At 46.1% G+C, this 23,012-nt stretch overlaps 1 protein-coding gene and 1 non-coding gene across 8 annotated transcripts in view; both read right to left on the bottom strand.

The window, feature by feature from the left end:
• LHFPL2 (LHFPL tetraspan subfamily member 2) overlaps positions 1-23,012 on the bottom strand; it is a 188,629-nt gene that overhangs the window by 118,789 nt on the left and 46,828 nt on the right. For all 7 annotated transcript variants that reach the window (XM_041753532.1, XM_041753531.1, XM_041753534.1 and 4 more), the window contains one exon: positions 18,171-18,245. The gene's annotated coding sequence lies outside the window, so the exon portion shown is untranslated. The remainder of the gene's footprint in view (positions 1-18,170; positions 18,246-23,012) is intronic.
• LOC121490221 lies at positions 20,350-20,453 on the bottom strand. Its single transcript, XR_005987549.1, has one exon. It is a non-coding gene; the product is annotated as a U6 spliceosomal RNA (small nuclear RNA).

Raw genomic sequence — 23,012 nt, 5'->3', positions numbered from 1 at the left:
TCCAGACATGGTAAGAATCACTGATCCTGGCCCACGGGGCTTCTGGGCTCCCTTCTCAATAACTGACATATCAGAGCCTGAGGAGGTGATGAGGGGCTCGGCCTCAAGCCCCAGGAAGCCACGCCAGAGGCCTGAGGTAAGAGCACTGCAGGAGGGGAAACGGCCACGCGTTGAGCCCTGGCTACAGCAGGAGGCTGGGTGGCGGAGGACAGGGAGATAAGTCTCGGGGCTACGGCAGGATGAGCATAGGGGTACTTAGAGCAGGGGCTGGCGAAGCTGGCAGGTATGCGTCGTGACAAGGAATTTGGATTTTATCCTGGTGCAGCAGGAGAAGAGTGCAAGATTTTAAGTGGGGCATGAATATAGTTGAATTTGTAGCTTAATTTACATTTTTAACAATCCTGACAGCTGCTGTGTGTATGTAATGAATCACGTGGGAGGTCAAACTTTTCAAGTGTTACTGAAAATCTATTGTGAAAATTCAGAATGTATTGAGGCCACAAAGCAGTCTTTTTCTGAACCATTTACCCCACAGGTGGTACAGACAAGGTCCTAGAACTTCTAGCACACTCCCACACTCTTTAAAAACCCACAGTACACTGTAAGATGGCCCTTTCTGGCAATGTATTTCTGACACAATTTTAATTTTGGGGTGTTTCTCCTCCAAAAGCAAAACAAAAGAAAACAGTAAGAAAAATACACAGTTGATCCTTGAACAAATTAGGAGTTAGGTGTTCTGACCCCTGCACAGTAAAAAATCACATGTAATTTTGATTCCCCAAAACTTGACTACTAATAAAGAGCCTACCCTTGACCAGAAGTCTTGCCGATAACACAATTAACATATATTTTGTTATATGTATTACATACTATATTCTTATAATAAAGTAAGCTGTAAGAATGTTATTAAGAAAACCACATGGTAAAGAATATATGTTTACAATACTGTGTTGACTCAAAATCCACATATTAAGTGGACCCAGACATTCAAACCCAGGTTGTCCAAGAGTCAACTGTACTCTTTTATAGCAAAGGGCTATACTTTCACTAGATATTTTGTTACCAATTAATGCAAAGTTAGCTGTTTATTGACAATTCATAGCACTTTCTACTATCTCCTTACTATTCAAACTCTGATACTATGAAAACATTTCCTTTCAGATTAAAAAGATTTTTTTCACTAGTTCAATACTGATAGAGAAATAGAAGTATCACCCCAGTCTTTTACAAAGATTTCCCCTTCAAAAGTAAAAATAAGAAAATAGCTACTAAAGCAAATGGTTAGTATAGAATATGATTACATCTTTTAGAACTGGAATGCCCTTATATAATCACTCTTTCAAAACTTATGAAAATATGTCTATTTATCTAGAGCCTTCCATTAAGCAGTTAAAGTGCTTTACAAATATCATCCTCATAATAACCCCATAAAGAGAGGAGAGTTTGCTATAAAAGTTCATTGGGCGTGAAAACTTGGCTCAGTTATTCAACAGCTTGATCCAAAAGCAATTATTAAAATTAATTTTTAACAGCAACAAAAATAATTTGGCTGAAAAAGTAAACTAATAAGCAGTCAACTAGTTACCCATGGAACATTTCCTCTACACAAAGGCTGCCATTCGTTACCCCAACACACCAAATTACTTCTATGAAACCAGCTCCTATAAATTGCAATAGCCCAGAGGACTGGTGTCAAGGGCTGTCTTGAAAGCACTGGACTCCATTTTATAGTAGCACCTGGTCCTACATTTGTAGTGCCCTTATGTCTGGCACCAAATGAGCTGGGGAGATAGTGATTTCCTAATGAATTATGGCTGAGTAAAAGAGCCATCCTTCATGGTGCATGTGGGATAGTCCACTAATTGCTGAAGGACATACAGATTCACTCCAGCCTCCCCTCCCTGGTGAGCTCCACTATTTGCACATCTGGCAATCCTGAGGTCAACCTGGCAGATTAAAACATCAAAGGGATGGGGTGGCTCTGTGGAGCAAGCAGTTGTGCACGGATGTACTTGCTGGTGCAAAATGCCAACTACCATAAGCCCTTTCCCAGGTTCTGAGGAGCAGAGGCCATAGGAAGGAGGCCAAGTCCATGGAATCTACCACTTGGAGGTCAATGCCTCCTTTGCCAGCTTTCTATCTCCATTGTCAGCTACTTCTCTCTTTAGCCATGGTCATATTTCCCAGATGAGAAATGAATGTGGCATAAAGGCAGCTGGTTCTATATGATAATGAGAGGCTTAAAATATGCACTTAGTTTTCCTGGTTCTTAAATCCAGGATTATCTGATATATCCCTAGAAGTGACTAGAAATGACCAGGCAAGGAAACCTTCCCAATCTCTTCATTGCATGGCATGGTGAAAAAAGGATTCATGGTCCTCCTTTGCCACCCACTAGTTGTGTTATTTGCACAAGTGACTTGTATCCACTGAACCTCTGTTGCCTCATCTGTTAAATGGGTATAATACTCCACAGGGAGGTTGTGAAGATTACATATGCTAATGAATGTGCGATGCCTGGCATGAAACAGATGCAAATTATTGTCCACCTTCTTCTGTTTTCAGTGATTTCCATCCTTTTGTACCTGTTATTCTCAACTGCAAATTTTTTAATCCATTCAAAATGGACTATCCATATCTATTTCATACTAATAGGCCAGGGTAGTGATTTAAAATTGGCTTTGGATCAAGCAAAGCTGTGGTCAAAAGCCCAGTTGTACTACTTATTGGCTGTCTGAGATTGGGAAAGTTTACGGAAGCCATGACTCAGTTTCATCAGGTGTCAATGGATTACTAGGAACATAACTGCAAGGGGGTAAACCACTGTCTTTCTCAGCCCTAGTCGGTATCGTCCCTGGGGCCTAGGGCACCCTAAACAAATGCCATTTCCTAACAACACTTTCTTTGCTTGGTCATGAGACACCAGACAGCAGCCCACAAGTCCTTAGAAATAATGCCTCTTGGCTGATGTTGATTTGGGTGCCCATGCTGTTTGAAACATTAGTGGGTGACAGGATTTACCTCTAAAGTTTAAAAGCTTTAGGTAAAATATGCCTGAACAGTTCTGGAATCTGGTCTGGTCACCCTCAATGCCCCTGGGAGGACTAGCCTGATGTTCCTGGGCACTTGCAAGAAGACTCAGGACTGTTTCCAGCTGGCCCCTTAATGAAGCAGAGTCCAACAGAGAAATGCTACTAAAACAACTAGACCCGCCTTATCTGGCCAGGGACCTCTTCACACCTCCCCTGGGTCTCAGGAGGCGGGCGGTGGGGAGATGGTAAGAAAGCTCCTTCTTACCCATACTCTGAGTACTGAGCCTCAGGGTAAAGCTCATTCATTTTTCACAGAGAAAGAATCTACTTTTGAAGTCCACCTCTAAAATTAGAAAAGCAGTCCTAAATCAGACCATTACAAGTGCTTCTCACAGTGTCTGGCACACAAACCTATTGTTTTCTATCGCAAGACTCTACCCATTTATTAGAAGTCTTTTGAGAAATACTCTATAATTATGTTGTATATTTGAACTTAAAATTGTGGTGAAATTGGCTCCACAAATATAAAAATGAGCATCAATATAGTTCATGTTTAGAAAAAGAAAAAAATAGACTAAAAGATTCAGGCATAGGGAGTCAGTCTTGGGACCCATGAGAATGATACTTTATTCAGGAGAAGCCATCCCTGCACATGGGTTGCTAATTCTGACTTTCTTGAAGCACATCCTGGCTAACCCTGTTCTAACCCGTTTGATCATCACAAAAACGACAATCCTGATTCACAGATGAGGGGACTGAAGAAAAGAGACTCTAAGTAAATTTCCAAAGATCACCCAACTGGTAAATTGTCAGAGCTGGTTTCAAACTCTGGCATCTGGCTCTAAAACTTGGCCTTTTAACACTCTACTCTTAGTCACAACTTCTAAATCAAATTTCAAGACCCTTTTTCCATCATAATTTGCAGAAGAGCCTTTGCCTTACATCTACAATGTGGGCAGCATTAACATTTCAGGAGAGATTCCTATGCAGACAGTTAGGATCCCTGGTTCCTACTCCCTATTCCTGCCTTAGAACAGACTAATCTCCCTCCTAGATCCAAATGCCCCTGGTAATATGGAAGAGAAAGGGGGAGAGGACAGGAGACAACCTTGCCCCATTAAGAACCATTATAGTAAACAGAAAACAAAATTGAAAGGACATCAAGAAAACTTAAACAAGAAATACCTGTTAGAAAGCAAAGGAAGATAAAGAAATGAGAGACAAAGGGAAGGTACACACCAGATTTCCTCCCCTTTCCTGCACTGTTCAATAGGTAATTAGACTAAAACAATCCAAACTTCTGAGAAGTCATCAGGACCCAGCAGCTAATAGAAGACTGGTTTCTGAAAACAAATCCATATATGGTAGGCATTCTTAATCTGTTCTTTCATAAACTCTAAGCCCAAGATTTCAAATTAACCTATGACCTGCCAGACAATCTTCAGTCCACAAATCTGACTTCTTGATGGGAGCATGGTGGAAAGTTCTCAACTGTGTTCAGCCTCATCTAAGAGAACTCAGCCGGGCCCAGAATAAAAACTTGAATTTGGATTCAAAGCCTGGTTGCTACAATTAATAAGAACCTATATTCTGACAAAGGGACAAGCATTTGGCTTCAAAAATACAGACAGCCAAGAAGGTCAAGCTGATGAACACAACAAGAAGTAGAACACCCACACTCCTTCCTCAGGCTGCCCTCACTTCTCCATCATTAGATGGGGTGCCACTCTGAGAGACCATCCAAAGGTAACTCCCCTAGCTGACTACAGAGAGAGGGTTACCTCTGCAAACCCGGGCTTAGGATGTAGGATTTGAAGTGCCCGGTGATGCTTATGCTCCTAAGGCCTGGAACACCTGCCATAAAGTTATACCATCTCATCCATCACCTGTTCACCACTCCTCCTTCTTGTCTTCCTCCTTCATTCTGCCCTCTACTCTCTTTCCCCTCCTTCCATTCCCTTGGCAAATCCAAACATCTTTCCCCAGGCTTCCTTTGTAATTACCCTAACAATGGGCTTCTTCTGAGGACAATTTTACACAGAAATCATAAAGCCAGAAAAGGATTTTGGCAAGAATTCCAAAGCAATCACATCCAGATTTCAGAAAACCATGCCAGAAGATACTCAGCTCCCCTAATCCCTGGTCTATGTACTGACATGTGCCAAAGAGAACAGGAGAGGATGCTAAAAGGGATGAGGATAAGGGTGACCGTAACAAGTCCCCCTAAGGAAGTCTCATTTACACTAGCAATCATTCACAGCCTTGGCAAAGACAGCCCTCCTTGCAGTATTTCAGCCAACAACATAGCAGCCTGCCTCTTCTCGCTGACACCAGCATTAACAATGACATCCCTGGAGGTCCACACTGCTAACAACCTGGGCTTGTTTGCATTTTGACACCAATCTGCAAAAAGGCAGCTTCCTCAGCTCACCTGCCCTGATTCAGGAGAAGCCATCCCTGCACAGGGGCTGCTAATTCTGACTTTCTTGAAGCACATCCTGGCTTCTGGGAGAGCTCCCCCTGCAAAATGTGAAGCATCAACTCTCCTCTGATGATGGTCATTACATTATTTTCAGGCTTTCTTAAAAGTGCCAGGCACTCCACATTTACAAGGATACTATTAGCTCTCTTGCAAGAAAGAGAGGAGTTCAAATCATTGCATACCTTTCCTCCCTAACCAGCTAAACACAAGGAATGCTTCGGTCTGTTATAAACCCAAAGTGCCATTTTTGCAACCTACACTTTAACACTGCTCATCTCTAGGAAAGACACCTCTTAGAGTGCCCACAAGTCCAGGACGGGATTTAGGACAAACTGATCTAATCTTCTAAGAACTGAAAAGCTCTCTCAAAGTGTAGACTTTTTTGGACCTTAGGATGTCAGAAAAACAATCTGGAAATAAGGCACCAAATGAAGGCATAGGCTTTGACCCTACTAACCTCCAGGTTAAACCAGAGTAGCTTCACATTTGTTGAAAGGCTATTACTAAGTGGTATTTCTTAAAATTAAGACATTCGTTATTAGTTTAATAGACTATGCCAGAAAGACATGAAAGCCAGTCAGCCAGCAGAGTGAGACAAAACATGGTCATGACTACCCTGGAAAAGTTCTTTAGGAAGAGCAACAAGCCATATCTCAAGAAGCTTCTAGAATAAGTTTTTCAGTAAACAACAACTTTTTATAGTGTCTCACGTTTTGTGGGTCAGGAATTTGGAGGAGCAGTCGGGTGATGCTTCTGTCCCAGAGGCGGCACGCGGTGGGCAGTGGGCGGTGGGCTAGTCCACAGCATCAAGGTGGCTTCATTCACATTTCAGTGAGGATGCATGGACGGCTGGCTTCAGGGGAGACTGGCCACTGCATCACCGGCCACAAGGGCTATAGGGCAGACCTTTTCAATGGCAGCTCAGGGCTGGAAAAGCAGTGTTACTGCAAACAAGCGAGAAACTGCACGGCCCTCCATGACCCAGCCTCAGAAGCCACACCATGACACTTGCTCTGACTTCACTGGTCAGAGTGGTGATAGGCCACCCAGATTCAAGGAGGTGGAACTTATTTTAAAATCCAGAAGCTCCCCAGCCATATTGTCTAAAACATAATTCAAAGACTCTGACGTAAAGTTAATTTGCACTTGAACCTGGATGTAAACACTCAGAATTGCTTGATTCAGGGGTTGGGCCAGACAAAAAAGAACCAGAGTGATTGCTTTTCAAAAACCTGGTCAAAAACAGCAGGGAAACAGCCTGATGGCATTATCCAGTCTCGATAATGACACCTGAGGTTGAGAAATTGGCCATATGCCCTACTATTACCAGGAAATTCTGAACTGACAAGGTAGATTTGGGTAACTGGACCAATCACTCTTCTTTATACAGCTCTGGCCGTCAGAAACTTCCAAGAGAGATTTCACTGAGGCTGCCTTCCCTTGAGACATGAATCCCTAATGCTTTACACTCATCGCCTCTGAGTCATCCCTTGCACAGTATACTCCCTATTTTCTCTAACTCGCTCAATCATACTCACGGAGGCAAGATGATGTGTGACAGGACCTTGACCTGAGATCACCTGAGGGAACAACTGGCTGAAGGCACCCTCTAGCACTCTCGGTGTTCTCAGCCAAGGTCACTGGGCCCTCCCCACCGCCTCCTCCCCGCCAGAACATCTGGCCAAGTCTCAGGGTGGCAGTTCTACTGACATCGAGTCAGTAGAGGCTAGGGATGCTGCTCAACACCCTACAATGCACCACACGGCCCCATGACAAAGAACTATTCCCCACAAAATGTCAAAAGCACCAAGACTGGGCAGCTGTGCTGCAAGGCACGCACTCTAACGGAGGGGACTGTGAGACAGACCCGCCTAGAGGCCTCATTACCCCTCCTTCAGGGTCTCCGGAACTGTGCACGTATAGTTGATTTTCTAGGAGTTAAATGCGCACGTGTGGTGGCTCCACTGGAGTACCTCGATTTTATTTCAGTTTTAAAGGCTTTTATTTATTTATTTGAGAGAGTGAGAGTAAGAAAGAGAAGAGAGCATGAGTGGGGCTAGGGGTGGGTGGGGAGGGAGAAACAGACTCCCGGCCTCGGAGCAGGGAGCGCCACGTGGGACTTGATCCCAGGACCCTGGGGATCATGACCTGAGCCGAAGGCAGATGCTTGAGCCACCTGGGCACCCTGAATACTTCAATACTTCAAAGTGTTGTTCTCCCGAGTCTGAAAATCCTAATTCTCAGGAAACTATTCTTTAACTTAATTTTTAAAAGTCACTTTTAATTTAGATGGCCCAGTCACTCAGGTAATACCGAAGACAAACAAGAAACAAATGTTAGGGATTCAGTACTCGGTGGCCCCATATGCTTTGCTCTTTTGTTTCTTAATAAGCAGAAATGTTTACGCACGGGTGTCAGCAAGCCCTTTAAGGACTAACAGCCCCCCTTTCCGTGCTGGCACCTGTGCAGTGTGGGGTGGGAGCGTCCTTTACATCTGTCATCTCACAGCAGGACAATGGCAGCAGTGATGCAGATGCGGCCCAACTGGCCAAACACGCCGTGGCCCTGCTCCCTGCCTCTCCACACAGACACCTGCCTGCACTCCTGAGGCATCGCTCTCCTCCCACCGTCGTGCTCTCCCACATGCCCTGCTCTGTTTGTGGCACAGCTTTATCCTTACAAATCAAAAGCTGTCAACTTAGCAGACAGAAAACTCCATTTATAAACTCTTATGTTCACCTTCGGGGAACTCCTGATGGTCATTTTTATTGGGTCTCTTCCACCACAAATTTGTAAATCTACTTCCTATTTCAAACATTAATTGCTATTTTCCTCTTAACACAAGGTTTCAATGACACCAGTACATGGCACATAAAACCACAATTCCCTCAGTGAAATAAATTACATCGCTGGGCTGGTGCAAACTGCAGCAGCAGACTATTAGCAGGCCAGGCCCGTTAATGGTGTGTGATGTGTTGCCATTCTCCCAAGACAAACATAAACACTTGCCACACAATTTTGGCTTTGCATCTCCTTTCCCACTAACATTTTACCCCAGGAGGTCGAATCTTAGCTGTCCCAGAGTAGGTGGCCACTGAGCACGGCCCTCCCTTGGTAGGCATTTCTCCCAACCAACCCAGACTCTCAAACCAATCTGCCACAGGGCTAATTTAATTTCTAAATGGCTATTAATTTGACCTCATGTCAAATACTCACTCTAGAACTCCTTTGATCCTTAAGGCAGAGGAAGCCCTGGGAGATGCCCATGTACAGAAACCGTCTGCCCCAGACAAAGGGTAAACACAGGCCCCAAGCGCCAGGAAACTTCGTCCACAGCAGGCTGTGACACGGAAGCAGCGGCCCCCGTGTTGAGGAGGCAGGACAGGCCTCAAAACAACATCAGTTATAAACATGCCCTGAGCACCTCTGCAGAGCACGGCAACAATTCTGAAGAAAGGTCCAGAAACTACTGGATTACTCAGGTAGACTTGCTCCCATTGTAGAAGCAATGATGCTTGCCACCTACTTGGAATGCCTTACCTCGGTCATCTCAGTTCATTCTCATAAGAGTTCCAGAGGGGGGTATGACTATCCTCTTTCTACAGAGAAGGAAGCTGAGCCCTACCTAGAAAGACTGGTAACTTGCCTAAGGTTGTAGAGCCTGCGTGTGGAGAGCAGAGACTGGAACCCAAGCCCTCTTGACACAAGGCTAGGTCTTCCCCACCACAAACTCCCCACCCCCGCCCCAACACACAGACTCAGTCCAGCCCCGGCCTTGGCCAGGGCCCCAGCAGTAAAATGGGGCTGGAAAGGGCTGTCTCCCAAATATTCTCTTCTCCCAAAAACCTGATACATAGCTCTCTAATGTTCAGTAACTGGTACAATACTTAAACAGACTGCATAATCAGCTAACAAAATCCAATGCTGTGTATTTAATCATTAACATTTTTAGGCTATGGAAAATGCACGCTCCTTAGTTTCCAGGTGAGCTGGGCTGCTTGTCGGGTACAACCAGGCTCCAGTTATAAGGACTAGAAGACAAGGACCAAGACATCCTTGCGACCCGGCCAGACTGGAGGAAAAACTCAGTCCTCTCATGAAGACCTTAGGGTTCAGGCGTTAGAAACAGAGGTTGATTAAACTAGGGTGGAGATCAGGGATTGAATCCTGGTTCCTGGGAAAGAGCACAGCAGGGAAAGTGATCAACTAGAAAAAACATGGAAGGAATAAGTGGAAGAAAAGATGAACACGTTAAAGACTTTTCTGAATTTTAAAGTTCTCTGAATTATAAAAACTAGAGCAAGATATCAGCAAAATAACCACAGACTTTGATTCTTACACTCCTACTCTCTATAAAACTATACTTATATGATTTATACCTGATTTGGGAGTAAATAATGGGTGTGTAAAGTACAATAAGTGCAATAAGAAAATCATGAATATGAACTCCTCTTTTAACTGATTAACATTAAACTTGTAAGCTAGTTAGAATGCTATGAATCCACAATTCCATCACATTTGAACATTTAATTTTGTCAATGTGAACGTTACTATATAAACCTCCATTAACTTTTTTTCTGCCTCTTGGCTACAGACCCTATAGACTGCTTTAAAAAAAGATAAAGAGAACTACTGAAATTAAACTATACCACCTGCAATAAAATAAAGAAAGAAATAAAAAGTGTGTCTTCATGAATAGGCAATGCTGCACCACTTTTCCACTAAAAGGTCTGTTTTCTAAATTACCCTTCATAAATGTGCAGAGCTCACAGCTGGGGAGTCAGGCATTCCCACCTCACGTTTGCTTGTACATATTAGAATCCTGAAGAGACTAATCAGGTATTCCCCACATGTAAATGATTTCAGGAAACTAGATATTCCAAATAAGCTGCTTTTGTTGACTTATATATATAGTATTAAAAACTGAATTTGTTTCTAATTTGCATGGTTTTGCACACAGAATATTTTCAGTTCAATTTAAACATTTGCCATTCACTTCCAAAGCACTATGCTTTGGAAGTGCACATGCACATCAGGACAGGGACACAAATAACTCCACTGGTGACGAAGAACAGCCCCCATGAAAAGTTCAAACACCAGACTGTGAGGACACTACCGCATCACTTCCCAAAGCCTCATTTTCATCAAAAACCAAAGTAATGATTAATGCCACTGTGCAAGATTAAGCTTGCTCTTATTTTATTCAAGCTTTAACAATCTAGCCAATGGAATCATTCTTCCTCCTGCTATGGAGACCTGGTCAGACCCACCTCTGGTCTGCAGCATGCCTGCCGGCCCTAGATCAATAAGCCCTGTGTTCTTTAATACAGAACAGGAGCCACTAACCCAGCTGATTCTTTCTGTAGTCATCAATCAGGGTTAGACTACAGCTTGTCTCATAACCCACCAGAAGATGGAATGTCTGCCGCATACTTCCTAGAGAGATGCAAGGACACATCGTACGAGATCATTGTCAGCAGAAGTCAGATAAACCAGTGAAAGGGCCATCAGGGAGGAAGAACTTCCAGAAAGAATAGTGTTCTCATTCCCTGACGTGACACAGAAAATTCCACATGAAAGTGGTTAGTTGCCAAGGGTTCCAGAAGAGGCATCCTTGCCCCTGGACATCAAGGCCATATGATGAAGCCCAAAGGTCAATTTAAATTTAAAGGTCAATTTATACCTCCATCGAGGATGGGGTGATGGGTAGATGGACCAGGTTCACTGGGTGGACGAAACCCACCAAGCACCAAACAATAACATGTCCTCACTCAGTATTTGTGAATTTAAACAAAAGTCATTGCCTTACAAATTCTCTTTGGCAACTTTCAGGATTTTTTTTTTAAGCAAGTAAACCCTACCCCCAACACGAGGGCTCCAATTCATAACTCCGAGATCAATGCTTTACCGACTGAGCCAGCCAGGCACCCCCTCTTTGGCAACTTTTAATCTTGAATTAACCAACCTCCTGTAGCTGAACTTTAAAATTCCATGTAATGGTAAATCTTGTTTTGTAACTGGGAAGTTCACCAGGGGAGAAGCGAACAGCACCGCCTTGCCTTATGGGCCTGACGCAGCAGCGTGGCTTCCCACCGCGGGCCCCTGGGGACAGCGCCCTCCTGAGACCTGGTGACTCGCTCGGGGCCAGTGACAGAGCCGGTGCGGCAATGAGCTGGGCAGTGGCAAAGACCTGGTCTGCTGGCTCATGGCCTCCGTCAGTACAGAGAATGGAGTCCTCCTCCGTCCCTGCAAGGCGCGGCCCGGCCCAAGCCCGTCCTGCCATCACGCCACAGGCCTTGTACACGCGCACCTCAGGCACACTCAAAGGCCCGAGGCTCCCCCCAAAAACGAGGCCCGGGGCGGCAGGAGGGTGGGCTCCTGACTGCGGGTACCGTCAGGGGTGGGGGGCAACCCCAAGCCTGTGTGCTCCACAGTTGTCTGGATGCCTCCAGGGAGGCTGCAAGGAGGGCCGCCACCTCTCCACGGCCCAGGCTCTGCCCCTTGCACACAACAATGTCACTGTGCTTCCTCCCACCCATCCCCGGCCTCAGAAGGCCTGTCTTCCCCTCGACTTCACCACCAACTTTCTGTGATCCGGGTCATCCTGCCGCATCTCGATTTTCTAATCTACACGTAATTACAATCAGCTACATGAAAGCTACTTGGCACCTCTTCTCACACTTTCTTCAGACTATAAAGACACCTCAGAGAGCACTGGACTAGGAGTCAGAAGTCCTATGTTCATCTGTATCATCAGTCACCTAACAAGTGCATATTAAGCCCCTGCTACATGCCAGGGACCAAAGTTACAAAGGTGAACGGGCAAGACAGACAAGGGCCCGTGACCTCAGGAGGTTTTGGTCAAGTCATTCGCCATCTTTAACTGAAATCAAAGGACTTGCACAAGGTCTTTTAAGTCCCTTCCAGCTCTCCTATTCTGTTCTCCCCGCTTTCGTGCCAAGAGGGGACTGAAGCATTCTGGAATGTTCTGCTTCCCTGAGCAGATGCTATTTTTACTCCACGTACATATAGCTCAGGCTGCAGACGTGTGACTTATCTCCATTCTGCCAAGCATAAACGACTCATTTTCATCCCAGAGTTTATTAGACAAGTGGAGCCCTCCTCCAGAAGGCCCACTGGCAGGCACAGCTCGGGCTCTCTGGCACAGAGACCCTCACAGCCCCACTCCTTCCACACAGAGGAAATCTGGTTCCTTCAGATCAAAACTACACAAAAACAGGAGCAGGGCTGCCAAGGCTTCCTCACATGTCGCCCGGGTTTGTTTATTTCTTCTTCATCAACTCACATCATTTCTGACACTGCACTTCAACTTCCTGGACACAGCCAGGGAGAAAAGCTTTTAAGATGCACTGAAGTACGGCCAACTTCTGATTAGCCACGGTAATGGAGGAAAGGATCAGCATGGCCAAGGCAAGAGGACTCCTGCCTCTAAGTCCCACAGGGCACAGATTCTTGAAAAGAATGGGGAGAAGTGTTAGGGAAACAAGTGAACCCCCTCCCCCAACTGCCCTCAGTTAACATTTCAGGAAACACTTGGCTGGAGTTTTGCTTTCTGGGAGTTCCCAAGAATACCACATCTACGAGAAAGGGAGAGGCCTCCAGTTTCCATTATCACTTTATAGGGGGAAATATCAGCTCCTGAATCAATGGGGGAATAGATTTTGATAAGAACTATACAAACTGAATCTATGACTAAATGTCCTTAACAGTGCTTAAGGTTTTTATTAGCACATCTTCAGAAAAGTTTTCTGTTTCTCAGACCTAAGTTCACAAATACTAAGCAGAAATGTATGCGGTAGAGGGGGAGAAGCTGGAGAGAAGGAAGCAATCAGCCGTGAGATAGTAGGAGAGTGAATGAAGATGCTCATGGGAAAAGCTGGGCCCCAGAAACCAAGCAGCAAGCAGCAGGGGTGTGGACACTTGGGGTCACTGTTCTTCCTGATCACACTCACAGGCATTCCAGAAGTTACTCAACACTTCATGACGATTTCAGACATACAAATAGCCCTCCCCATACTCCCCTCTCCCATCCTCCCCAGCCCCCACCCCGCCTTGCCCTACCCACCCTGGTCCCTTTGCTCCCACTCCCCGGGCTGCCTTGGGGAATGGTGCCAACTGGTGGCTGGTGCAGAGAACTATTAATCACTACTTTTCTCCGGTTCCCTTGGAAGAATCTTCATCATTCTCTTCCTCTTTCCTCTGTTTCTTTCATAATGACCAGAGAGAACCTAATTTGAAAGTTAAAAGTCTGGAGGGAAGCCCGGCTCCCCTACTGCCCTCCTGGGAGACGTAGGATAAGACCCCGAGCCTCTCCCCACCTCACTCTCTTCTCTGTAAACCCAGGTAGGAGGATGTGCCTCCCGAGCAGGGCTTTGGGATGTGGCTGACATGAACACACACCGGGAACAGGACAGCGCCAAGCAAAGAGCAGCACAGCTCTCACCTTTCTGCCGATCCCCCCAGTAAGATGTGACACCTGAACGCTACTCCACTGTCAGGCATGTGACGACCATCATGCCCCAAATAAATAAACTTGTCAACAGGTGACTGGCAAGCCTGCCCTAGAACTAAAGCATGTGATCCCGATTCTAAAGGCGCTCTCTTGCCTGGTGGTTCCTTTATTTTCAGGGTGAATGCCACGTTCCTGAGCGATTGGCAGAGCTCCACCATGTTGGGACACATACCTGTTGGGATCTACTGCTGTGAAGTCCCTAACTCAGAGAGCCAGAGAACCTGTGCTCCCGGCCCTGGTGCCTGGAATGGCGACTGTGCCTCCCCAGGCCCTCCCCTGGTGCCCAGAAACACAGCCGCAGGCCTGCTGGGAGGGGAAAGGCCAGCGCCCACAAGGCTCCGCTGCATCCACAAATGCCATCCCACCATGATAAAGACCTCAAAGAGGATAATGAAATTATCTCCTCTGCCTTTTATTCCTCAGTAACAACCACAAAATTAGATGAAATGACCCCTTGTTCCTCTAATTTAAGGCCTATTTTATTACCTTCAACCCCAATTCTCTCTCCTTTAAACAGATCTAAGACCCCGAAGACCCAAAAGCCAATGGGATTAGTAATTGACAGCTCCTTCCTCCAGGCCTGTTCTCCAGAGGGCGCTTCTCCTTCCTCGAGGGTGGGGTCACAATCAGTTCAATCTTCATGCTTCAGAGACATCCCCTTTGAACAAGATCAGATGTTTCTCCACCCCTGCCTGGTGCTCCGCTCAAAGGAGCAACAGCCCCTTCTGGCTCAGAGCATTAATGTCAACTCAGCCAGAAAGGCAAAGGCAAAAAGAAGAGGTCAACACGGTTAATTGTCCACCAGGCTCAGATGCAGGCCCCCTCAAACTCGCACCTTGGGAGGGCTGATCACCCCCATAAAATATTAACTGCACTTTGAACCTAGGAACAAGGAGAGTGAGGACTATTTTCCCCAGCCTGCTGGGCTGCAATGGGAGCTCCAGCTATTTGTTTTCTTTTTCAGTTTGTGGCCATAAAGGGGAAAAGGACACTCTGCAGCAACTCCAGGCAGGCGGGAGGGAAAGGCAGGGAAGTGAGCCCCAGGCTTGGCTGTCAGGAAATAAAGGAGAGGAAAGATAAGCATCAATGGCGGTGGTATAAGGAGAGCCAAGCAGGGCTTCCTCCAGCTTTGAAGAAGGGACCCGAAAGAGTACGACTGCAGAAGCCCAGAAGGGACCTGAGAGGACAGGATTCCAGGAGCCTCAGAAACCACACCGTGTAAGAAAGGCTTTATAGAGAAAAGCAACCATTTAAAATTTAAAATGCAGAGTATTTACTCTTCATCATTAAAAGAGATGAAAGAGGAAATTCTTTTACCCTCTTTTACCTATTTGGGAAAGTTACTTTTATTGACTAGTTATCCAAAGGCTTCCTTCCAACTCAGGGCTGTAATTGTAAAAAGATGCTAAGAAACTGACAACAGCCATTTCTTAACTGAAAGAGGACGTGAGAATGATCAAAACAACAGTTGCTTCAAAAAGCAAAAGTCCAAGATATTCCATTTATAAGCAAGTCTACCTGGAAACAAGTACTTGTAAGTTACCTCTGACATCAACAACAAGCTCCTATAGTGAGTAAGACAAACCAGCCAACAAATCACAGCTGACAAGCGACCTGATCAAAGTACAAAGTGGCTCCTAAATGATGCATTGGCTGTGCCCTAAACATGGAAAAAAAGCAAACTCTTCCCAAAGATGTCAATTCCTGGGTGCAGCCTGGCAATGAAACTTGAAAGCCTATTTTGGAGACTTTACTTCTTCTTAAGAAGAAGAAAAGATAAAGGCTGAAGCCTGACCAAAAAAATCAAAGACACCTGAAGGGAGAGGCACCATTTACTGTGTGTATCCGCAAGTAGCTGAAGTCTGGGTTCCCTGGCATTTCAGCGATGCAGGATGTGGCCAGTCAGAGACCAGCACGCTAATGATACTGGAGTCACAGTTGCTGTGTCCGCTGGTTGCCTTTGCTCTGATGGTTCCCAAACGTCTACCCTGGATACAAGGGGCCCATGCTGGACAGTGTCTTTGGATCAAGGCCAACACTCCAAACAGCTATAGTAAACATACACGCACACGCACACAGGCCCTGATATACAAATTCTACTGCTGAGGCACCAGAAACCCATCTTTAGAAACAGTAAACATTTCATGAAAGAAGAACCTCCCTCCCCCAAAACACAAAGTTCAGAAACTCTAAGAAAATTCAGGAACTATATCACTTCTTGGGCTAATTAGAATGAAGTGGGGTAGTCAAGATTCAACTAGAGAAGGCTAGTGAAGTGTGTCTGAATGCATATGTCTGTGTGAGAGCCCCGTACAGAGGGGGACCAGCTCAGTACCTTGATGACTTGATCTACCTCATTCTCTTTCTAACTACAGTAGGCTCGTGTTGTAAAAGAGGAGTCACTCGGAGAATCAGGTGAGGCTCAGTGAGTTGCTAACTCTTACCAACTGGTGAGCACTCCCCAAGGATCTGGCGGTGGAAAGAGGAGACACACAGCCACCACCTGACATTCAGCTTCTGTAGTAATAGTGCAACACACAACAGGCAAGAATACCTCAAATTCCCAAAGCTACTAAAAAACTAAAACTCACTCCAATTTTAACATCTGGGCTTTTAAGTTGTAATTAATTTCCTCAATTTATTTTTCAAGTGTAAGAGACAAACTGGCTTCTACGGAAACTGGAAATTCCTGGGCAAAGCTGAAGTCCTCACTCTTCCCCAGCCCTAGGAAATTTTAAGAACATGAATAGGGTCAGCTGAGAGTCAAATTTCTTGTACTGCTTTGTCTTTCACTAAATTCCTAACCAAAGCAGCTGGAAAGGCTGAACAATAAGTAGCATTAATGTAGCAGCAAGATGGGAAGGCAAAAGTAAAGACTCGAGACCATACTCTCCTCCTATGTGAAGACCCAGGTCTCACTCTGGTTTCAATATTCAGTGAACCACCACCCTGGAGGTTGCTACTCCCCACCCACAGGATGAAGCAAAATGGCATTGAGCCAGTTAGCACACACCTCAAGGAACCCATTGTACTGAGAAGTTTGGGGGAGACTGGGTTGCGCACTGATTTAAAAGCTTTTTGTTAGAATTAGCTAAACCTCAACTGTGTTTTAAAACACATGCCCAAACCACTCAGAAATATTTTTATTTCCTCGGTTGTAAATTGGGAAAGTCTACTGCTTATTCCTTTACTGCCTATACATTTAGACACATGTTCAATCCCAGGGCTGACCAGGGCACCCGGGGTCTGGTTGACAATGGTCTCTCCCCGGGTGGCCAAGAGGGCTGGCCGCTCGTGGCTACAGGCTGTGGTTTAGTACACTAGTGCTCCATGACCCGCTTATTACTCCACACAATGACACGAAAATGTGTGACTTACCCTTTTCATCAGGGGGAGGAGTCTAAATTCCTATTGACTTAATATATTATGGTAAATTCTCAATTATGCATGGCAATATGAGCAAAAAGGCATAGAGCTGATCCAAAAAGGCATTCTATGAATCACTTCACTGGTTTAGAAATACATTATGATTCTTTTTTGTGGCCAAGCCATAGCTGAGCTTACAAGAGTTTGGTTTTTTTCTTTTTCATTAGACATATTTATTCATTTGTTGAAAATCTCTTCCATGGCAGGAAACATGCTAGGTGGGAGATGGCAGCAAAGGAGCTCACAGCCTAGAGGAAAAAGTTGTGTGCTAACGCAGAAGTAAAGCTCACCTGGCAAGCGAGCGGCCGCATGAGCCGAAAAGCAGTGATGGGTTCTGCTGTAAAGCCGGGGGAAAGACTATGCTCCACAAAGCCTCTCACTGAAGCAGTCTGACAATAACAAATGAAAACTAAAATTCTGAAAAGAATTCCAAAGGACCAACTCACATGGATGGGAGAAGGGAGCCCGTCTCAAAGAAAAGTATTTGGTAGTGAGAAGGCCAGCAACAAACGACCAGGAGAAAGCCAGTCAGGTACACATCTTCACCCCATTAAGTCTCAACTTCATACCTTACAGGTAATGTCTCCCTACATATACAGATTTCCTTGATATGAATGAGAACTTTGGGTGGTCATGAGAGCGCATCATGATGGCTAGAGTTTTCCTACAACCCACCTGAGCATGAGCTGGTCCTTACCTGTATGAGCGCCCTTTCACAAGGAGCAAAAACCACAATCCAGCCGTAAATTCAAGAGTTTGCTTCCCAGCTTACCTGAAAAACAACAGGAAAGGGCCATTTTTGTTAATTTGGAACAAGCAGTCTTTTAATGTTTCCGGGGCAGACCTGCAGACCTTGCCCAGGGCTCTTCGGTCTCTAAGCAGAAAGCCTGGCTGGGGGAGGGTGGGTCACAGAGACTTGGGTTAAAACCCCAGTGTTGGAACTCAGTGACAGGGTAACTGAAAGCCAGGTACGCAGCCTACCTGTGCCTTGGTTTCCTCCCTTGCAGCACCCATCTCACAGAACAACCATGCCATGCCTAGAGTCATATGAATGAATATGTGATGGGTTCACCGCCCCTGGGAGCTTATAATCCAGAGAGACAGAGAAATAAACAGGCAATCATCAGGAGCCTGATGCAGCTGATAGGAGCTGAAGAGAGAAAAATACAAGGTGATGTGAAGCCTTTACAGAAGCCCTAGCTGGTCCCAGTGGGGTCAAAGGAAGCTCGCCAGAGCCGGTGATGGCTATGCTGAGGTCTGCCAAGCAGGAGTTGTCCAGACTAAGAGGACAAGCAAACAGCCTGCCTTGAGGGTAGAGGCACCCACAAAATGAGATGCCCTGGAAGCAAGAAGAATATAGTGAGTTCGCCAAAGAAAGGGGTCAATGACCACTGGAGTATTTCGGGGGCCAAGAGGAAGACTGGCAAGACACGTAGCTGTAACAGGAGGGAATCACAAAAGGCCATGCAGCCATTCTAGGAGAATAAGGCCAAGGCGAGTCTATGAAGGGTCTTACACAGGAAAGTAACATGGTCCAGGAACACCACAGACAAGAAGGTGCCAGAGGGAGGCAATGAGAGTCCAACTCAGCTACCCCGAATGCCATAGTTGGTCTGTATAGGGAGGACCGACCGAGAGAGAGAGAGAGAGAGAGAGAGAGAGAGAGAGAGAGAGAGGGGGGGGGGGGGGGCTCTAGGGCTAGGGGCCTTCTGGCACTCCAGGGAACCACTACTTCTGAATTACCATCTCCTCTGGCCTGGGGCAATTCCCCACAGGCAGACACCCCATGGGGAGTGTCCTGCCCCAACCCACCCTCCACCCTCGTGGACTTCCTAGTCCACGAGTGCCTGGTGTCACAGTAGTTCTCAGAGTGTGGTCCCCAGAACAGCAGCAGCAGCATCAACTGGGAATGTGTTAGAAATGCAAATTCTCAGCCCATCCCAGACCTAGCAACTCAATCTCTGAAGGTGGGGCCCAGCAGTGTGTGTTATTAAAAGCCCTCCAGGGGTGTCTGTGGGAGGTTTAGTCAATTAAGCTTCTGCCTTCTGCTCAGGTCATGATCCCAGGGTCCTGGGACTGAACCCCATGTTGGGGCCCCTGCTCAGTGGGAAGCCTGCTTTTCCCTCTCCTCCCTGCTCAAGCTCTCTCTCTCAAATAAATAAACAGTATCTCTAAGATAGATAGGAGCCCTCCAGGTGATTCATTTTTATTTTTTTTAAGACTTTTTATTTATTTATTCATCAGAGGGGGGGGCGGGCAGAGACACAGGCAGAGGGAGAAATAGGCTACATGCTGAGAGCCCGAGCAGGATTCAATCCCGGGTCTCCAGGACCACACTCTGGGCTGAAGGCAGCAGTAGCGCCGAGCCACTAGGGCTGCCCCCTCCAGGTGATTCAGATGCTCCCTAAAGGCAGTAAGCACTAAATGGGTGCGGTATCAGGACAGGGGTTGGGGAGAGCATAGGGCTGGCCTGGCCTATTACTTACAATGTTCATTTTTGTTTACAAGAAAATACATAACTTTGTTGGTGCTTGGAACCTCTCCTAGCCCTGCAGACTGATGGGTAGAGAGGCCAGGGCCTACCGCTGCGGGAGGATTTCATTTCCCCAAGAAATGCCACATCCCCTTCTGCAGGCTACATTTGCTTTAGGGCAGGCAAAGGGAACTCCAGCGTCAGGAAAGTGGACACACACTTCTCTCACTTATTTACTCATTCATTCATTCATTTTTATTTTTTTAAAGGTTTCTATTTTTTTTTAAAGGTTTTTAAAGTAATCTGTGTACCCAACGTGGGACTCAAACTCACAACCCCGAGATCAAGAGCTGCTGCGTGCTCTTCCAACTGAGCCAGCCAGGCGCCTCTCATTCATTGATTTTTAAATACGGAATGCTTCCCAGATTTGTCTGCCGTCCTTGTGCAGGGGCCACGCTCATCTCTGTATCGTTCCACCTTTAGTATACATGCTGCCGAAGTGAGCACACACTTCTCCTTTCAGACAATGCTTCTCCTCCCACCTAGATATAGAATCTGACCACTCCAGAAAAGAAACAGGCCATCCAGAAAGCTCCATGTGGTTGCATGCAAGGGTCAGGTTTCTTTCTGGAGTGTGGAGCACCCTCTGGGGTTACAGAGATACCAACGCCCAGGAGCCATCAAGTAATTCGAGGTTGAGAAAAGCTCGATTCAGCTCCCTCTCTCTCTGAATATCTATCTTCTCTAAGAAAGAAAAAAATTACCCTTCCTCTCAATAAAAGTCTATTTCTCTAAAGAGCAGACAAATTTTTATAGTCTTATGTTTCTATAGTGCTTGCTTTTCTTTCCAAAACATATCTCCAAAACATAGACACAGTATTCAGGTCAACAGAGATCACGGGGATACACTGCGTACCCCAACCTCACTCAGCTTCCGGAGTCGGCCCCTCTTGGGGCAAAGCCACAGCGAGAGTGGCTGAGCTGCAGGATGTCCAGCAGGTCAAGCAAACCGTGGAGTACAGGGGCACAGCAATGCTGCAGAAATCCCCAGCCTCCATTACACCGCACCCGAAGGCCACACAGCCCAGCTCCCCAGCCTCCGCAGCTGCTCTGTGCAGGTGGTGCCCACGCCGTCTAACAGCCTCTCGTGGGCCCCACATGGCCGATCCACCCTGCACCCCTCACTGCCCACACCAGGTAACTACTGTTCGCCATCTCCCCTACCAGACTCTCAGCTCCCTGAGGGGCTCAGGAAGCTTGTGCTGAACAAATGACTGAATACCCAGACCGACAGACTCCCCTATAATAATAATTTCAGGCCTAGATTCTTCCCCTCATGTTCTCTAGCCCAAAGAGGTAAGGTGACTTGTCCAAGGTCACTGAACAAGTTCATGGTCACACCACGGGAGGCAGGATAGATGGTTCTCAGTGCTTTCCAACACTCACAGGCTATGTGTTCCCACCTTTCCTGGGCACCAGGAAACCAGCACCCCTTGAAGACAAAGCTATTTTATTTGTAATAGAGTGGGTTGGTTTGGTGTGTGTTTCATCTCAAGACTCTGCCCAAGAGCATGAAGGAACATCTTGTGAATCAGAGTTAGGGCCCTAAGCCCAATCTAAAGACACAGCAGGGGCTCTGGGGGCAGCAGGGGTAGGAAATGGCCACCAATGAGGGCGTGGGTCAGTCTTCATAAAACTTTCCAGAGTTCTGGTGCCTGGGATGTACTTCTGTGTAACTTGTCTATCATTTCAGGCCTATTCAGCCAGCAGGGGCAAATATAATCTCCCAACTCATCATCATGCTATTCTGAAAACACACTGTAACACTCAAACAAGCTCTGGCTTTGGTAAAAGAGAGGATGTCAAAGGTCAGAGGTCAGCCTGGAACTATGAACTATTCTTTGCAGATAAGAGAGAGAAAGCATGAGACAACATACACTTTCTAGGTGGCACGGGGTCTCAGAGGAGTCAAGCCCTTCTCAGAATGGACTGGGAAGAAGCCCCTACGTAGCGGAAGGAGGGGCTCTCCTACTGGCCAAGTTCACCTGTTAATAAGCAGGCTGGGAAACTGAATAATTCCCAAGCTTTTCTCTGAAAATTAAATGGACTTTTAAAAAAGAACAAAACAATCCCAAGTATAATCACAATGTTTAATTTTAGTTCTCTTACATAAATTACCTGGCTTTTCATTACAACTGGTCAAGTATATGTGAACTAGCTTCATGAGATAGAAACATGCCACACACATGATCAAGGCTATCTGAGTCCCTATAACACAGCATGTGTGCACGCACGCGTGCATGCACACACACACAGTGAACAAGGACCTGTTCTTTCTGGTGCCCTCCCAGGTACCCTGGCTGCTGGTGCCTGCCCTACGTGCCTGCTGCCTCTAGCCATCCTCTGTGGCACTGCTCTCCTTGTCCAGCGCCCACACTTCACCCCATCAAAGTCAGAGTCCACTCTCTTCATCCACTGATCTGAGCTAATTGCTTTTGAGAAGCATCTGATGAAGTTATTCTTGTTAAGGTGTAAATAAGAAATGTATTACCTGTCCTACTGAATAAGAGGTTTAAAGAGAAGCATTTCACCCAAATTTCTCTAATGACAGAATTTACGGCACAACAGTTAAGTGAATTCCACTCTATTTTTAATAGATCTGTTTATTACTCCCACTCAGCAGCTCAGGGCGGGGGAGGGGGGGTTGATGCTGTCATACATAATTCAAGACATACCAGGAATCTTCTTAATCTCAGTGACCGTCTTTAACACCATCCCTCCGGGGATGTCCCTGACAGATGTTGCAGGTACCTGTCAGGAAATCACTAGTAATAAAGATTCAAATAACCACAGATCTCTGGCATGAGGGCTGCTTCTAATGTAGTTTTTGATGGGAATGTAAGAGTGTCAGAATCACCAGGGAAGAAGCCCTTTCTACACCCCTCCAGTCCCATCACACCATTTCCTACTTCATCTGCTTCATAAACTGATGTGGCCTCCAGGGTGGGGCTGAGATGTATCCTGGATTTGAAGAGAGGGAGGTTAATGTGGATAGGATGATATCCT

Source organism: Vulpes lagopus, chromosome 4, assembly GCF_018345385.1.
Source record: "Vulpes lagopus strain Blue_001 chromosome 4, ASM1834538v1, whole genome shotgun sequence".
NCBI classification, from domain to species: domain Eukaryota; kingdom Metazoa; phylum Chordata; class Mammalia; order Carnivora; family Canidae; genus Vulpes; species Vulpes lagopus.
This window is presented reverse-complemented; position numbering and strand designations above follow the sequence as displayed.